This window comes from Cyphomyrmex costatus, unplaced genomic scaffold, assembly GCF_001594065.2.
Source record: "Cyphomyrmex costatus isolate MS0001 unplaced genomic scaffold, Ccosl1.0 scaffold1038, whole genome shotgun sequence".
NCBI lineage: Eukaryota > Metazoa > Arthropoda > Insecta > Hymenoptera > Formicidae > Cyphomyrmex > Cyphomyrmex costatus.
In genome coordinates this window covers 61,814-66,480 of record NW_017274995.1, presented here as the reverse complement: position 1 = coordinate 66,480, position 4,667 = coordinate 61,814, and positions in this window count along the sequence as shown.

The window sequence follows — 4,667 nt, the reverse complement described above, 5'->3', positions numbered from 1 at the left end:
TTTGAATCCTTATCAAATAACTTCTAATATAGAATACACATTGTGCTACCTAGAACACTTTATATTAAAATGTACCACGAAAAGTAAATAATAGATTATTATTCAAGATGCAAATTTAAAATGAACATACCTACATATAAGTAAAACAGATTACAATAAAAATATTACAATGTTCTAGAAAATAACTGCAACGTACATAAAGTATATTTTCTATTGTTATAGCCCGAATGGCTATCACTTATTTTATTAATTATTTCATTCCAACCGGCATAGCAACCGGCACCGGAAATGCAAGTCTGCACATTCTTTAAACCGCGCGCGACAAAGTGTCGATCGAAGATAATAGCGCGCGAAATACCTAAATGCACTCGGCATGGTAACCGACAGCGGAAGTGCAAGATTGCACATTCTTTAATCACGCGATCGCGCCTCTAGCGCGATGAATATTACCATATATGGTCCGACCGAAGACCAAAAGCGACATCATCAAACTCAATATAAGCGACCGCCTAATTGCCGAGCGCAGAGTCTTGTCTTGAAATCTAAACGTAACGATACGTTACGCGCGTCGCGTGAACCGAGTCAAGTAACATCCGCAATAACGTTCGTCGCCGACCGGTTTACTCATAAGTCACGAGCGCAATTAATAAATTGTAATCAATTATATTCAACACTTGTATTCAACTATACGAATAACCTAATACGTCAAGTGTAATCAGTTATTAAAATTGTTATAATAAATAAAAGGGGTTATTGTAAATAAAAGTGTGGTGAAGTGAGTGTTCATTCGACGACCTTATTCAATTTCCTCGTTTTCCTCGTGGATTCCAACCCTTTGAGCGGATCGAATCCCAAAATAATATCTTGTTGCACCAAGAGGTACAACACTATGTTGAATATGTACCACGAAAAGTAACTAATAGGTCATTCAAGGTGCAAATTCAAAATGAACATACATACATATAAGTAAAACAGATTACAATTTGCATATTACAGTTTTCTAAAAAATTTCCGAAATATGTTATCAGCCAAAAGTTGCATTTTCCTCCTCACCGCTCCGCGTGCAATCGAAATGTCCCATGACAGTCGAAAGGCATTGTTTTTTTCCGTGATGCGATGTGATGAGAGGGACAGCGAAAGCTACACATATTTACTTAATACGCTACAACGCGTGCAATCCAAATGCCCCATTACAGTCGAATGGTATTGTTCTGCGCTCGGTGCGGTGAGGTGAGGGGGATAGCGAAAGCGAGACGGAGGCGTATTAATTAACGCGTCGACTTTGGACAACATATTTTTATTTATTCATTAACGTGATCGTATATCTTCGGTGCATATTATTACATTATCATTTTAATTAAAATATTCGTGCTATTAAAATCACATTTCGAAGCGATAAAATACTAATTGGTTAGATTTTACTCTGTTTTAAATAATTTAAAGTCAAATTACTATATCCTATAAAAAACTATTAAAAAAATAAAGGACTGAGTGTACCAGTTATGTAATTAATTCTTTAAATTTAGTTCTGTAAAGGATTAAACGTTCTTTATCACTTTTATTCTTAAAAAATTAAGTTATTTAAAACACATGTTTTAGTAAAAATGGTAATTTTTATTTTAAATAAGTTTTCAAAGCTTATTTTATGTTTCTTATACCAGTTAACAGTCGGGAGTATTAAAAATAATTTTATTATTTACAATATATATTTCAAATATGTATATATGTTCTGGAGACACGGTAGTGTCTCGGCGCTAAGCCAAGCGCGCGACACTGCCGTGTCTCCTTTACGCGAAACTGAGAATTTTTCGGGGTCGAGATGATCAGATCTCAGTAACGGCTGAACCGATCAAGTTCTACATACGCTCAATCGACAGGAAATACTTAAATTGTATGATAAAAGTGCTTTCATTTTTTTTCTACGTGCCCTACGAGCGGAGATATCGCGACGCAAAGTCCGGATCTGTGAATTTTCACGTTTCATTTTTTAAAATACGTCGTCGTCGTCGTCGTCGTCATTAACGTCATCGACCAGAGAAAATGTCCATCTCGTTTTTTCGATAATAGAGGGCCTTTGACTTTATGTGTCATCTCACTCTATCTATCTATATCTAACCAGCAGACCAGTGTTGCATGATGTATCACATATATGACGCGCGCGCGGTTTTAATCTTATAATTAAAAATAAAATATTATTCAATACAATATAAAATATTTATTAATAATATAATATATACATATGTGTTATTATATATATATATATATGTATATATATATATTGAAATATTGAAATATATTCGTCGTCGAGGAAGTATAAGTGTCTACGTGTGTTTGATTTCGAGGAAGTAAGTGTCTAGGTGTTCGCCTTCGAGGAAGTGAGTGTCTACGTGTTCGTCTTCGAGGAAGAGAGTGTCTAGGTGTTCGCCATCGAGGAAATGGATGTCTAGGTGTTCGCCGTCGAGGAAGTGGGTGTCTACGTGTTTGATTTCGAGGAAGTGAGTGTCCAGGTGTTCGCCGTCGAGGAAGTGAGTGTCTACGTGTTCGCCTTCGAGGAAGTGAGTGTCTAGGTGTTCGCCGTCGAGGAAGTGAGTGTCTACGTGTTCGCCTTCGAGGAAGTAAGTGTCTAAGTGTTCGCCGTCGAGGAAATGGGTTTGTTTGTAAGAAACGTCGTCGTCGTCGTCGTCGTAGTCGTCGTCGTCCTTGTTGCCAGCTACGGAGTGAGAAAATGCATTTTGGAATTTTTGGCGCAAGAGATAAATGTGGTCGCGACGGGTATCTAGAAATCTGTAATATCGATCGCTGCGATCTGTACGATCGTTAAAGTCGGATTATTAAGATTGAGGTTAGGAAATTTGTCACATCGATTGCATAGACGAACACGTAAGTGAGGTTTGAATAAATATCGACCGCTGAGATCTGTACGATCGTGAAAGTCAGAGTCTCGGCAATAACAGAGAAAACAACCTGATATATTATTGAAGGTGCCAGTTTCTAACAACACATGCACACTAGATGTTTATAATAGTAATGTTAAATAATTATTATTACGTATATATGCTGCAAAAGAATATACACTTTATGTATATTTACTTTGAACTGGCACCTTCAATAATATATGAGTCATTTTTCATGGTAATATGTACTATTTCATTATCCTTCAATAATAAAATGTATTAAGTTAAAATAGACAATTTGTATAAGAATTCTTTTAAAATTAATATTGATCTTTTGTGATTTATTTTTAAAATGTAAAAAACTGTTATATATATATATATATATAGTTTAATCTCTCACCTAGAACACTATATTTGATTCAAGATTTTGGAGGGTACGTATAAGTAGTTCTCAATCACATATATCTTCATAAGTATACGTTTACAAATTATTATTCTAATTAATAATTAATATCGTGAAGAAGGATTGGTCTGATAATCAATTTCGGAATAACATTATACCAAAAAACTTTATTACATTTATAAGCATATTTGATTATATGTACGTAATATTTTGACATTGTAATAAATACATATTTACTTTCAATGCATTATCTTTCAAGAATAAAATGTATTATGTTAAAATATTTTGGAGAACATTAATGTAGACATGGAAAAACACCGTTAGGATACCATTACCAAGAAAGATAAATCATAATAAATTTCTTAGTACTAAACATTAGAAAGAAGCATAAATGATATAAAAGAAAAATATTTATTTTTATGTGCGTTTATTATAAAGTTAATTATACATAGTGTGTTCTACCTGTGATATGACTTCAGGTTCGTCATTGTATGTTTCTTTCTAGTGTTCAGTATTAACAACTTTATTATGATTTCTCTTTCTTGGTGATGGTATCCGAACGGTGCTTTTCCAGTATGTTTACGTTGACGTTCTCTAAAATATTTTAACATAATACATTTTATTATTGAAAGATAATGCAATGGAAGTGAATATGTATTAATGTCAAAATCTATTATATATATATATAATCAAATACGCTAATAAACGTAATAAATGTTTTGGTATTATGATATTATTACGAAATTGATTAACAGAACAATCGTTCTTCACAATATTAATTATGAATTAAAATAATATTTTGAAAATGTGGTAAAAATGTAGATTAGGGGAGCCTCCTCCAATGACCTTGACCTTGACATATGTTGTCAAGGTCATGACCCTGAGTGACCTTGAGGAAGTTTTAACCGTCGGACCTAACTCGTTAAAAAGTTATTAATAAAAAAAGTTTCAAAATTAACGTATCATTTCTGGAAAATTATACGTATTAACGTATCATTTCTGCCATATATGTATTATAACAATTACTATTTTTACACAAGCGCGCGCGCGCACACACACACACAGACACACGCACAATATAACATAAGACCAAGAATAAATGCAATCAAAATGAATACAAGAGGTACACTTCTTACCATTTATGAATCACTATTCTATACCTTTCCCTGTTCAGAAACGTTAAACTTTCCACGCGAAGTAACTTTTACTCTTCCCCCCTGCACAGGGGCACACGACTTCTACGATTGTATTATTGCTGTGATTGTACTGTCGGGGCAGACCTCTGTGACGGTGCGGGGGTGGTGGCCGAAGGCCGCCCCCTTGCATCCGCCCGTGTGTGTGTGTGTGTGTGTGTGTGTGTGTGTGTGTGT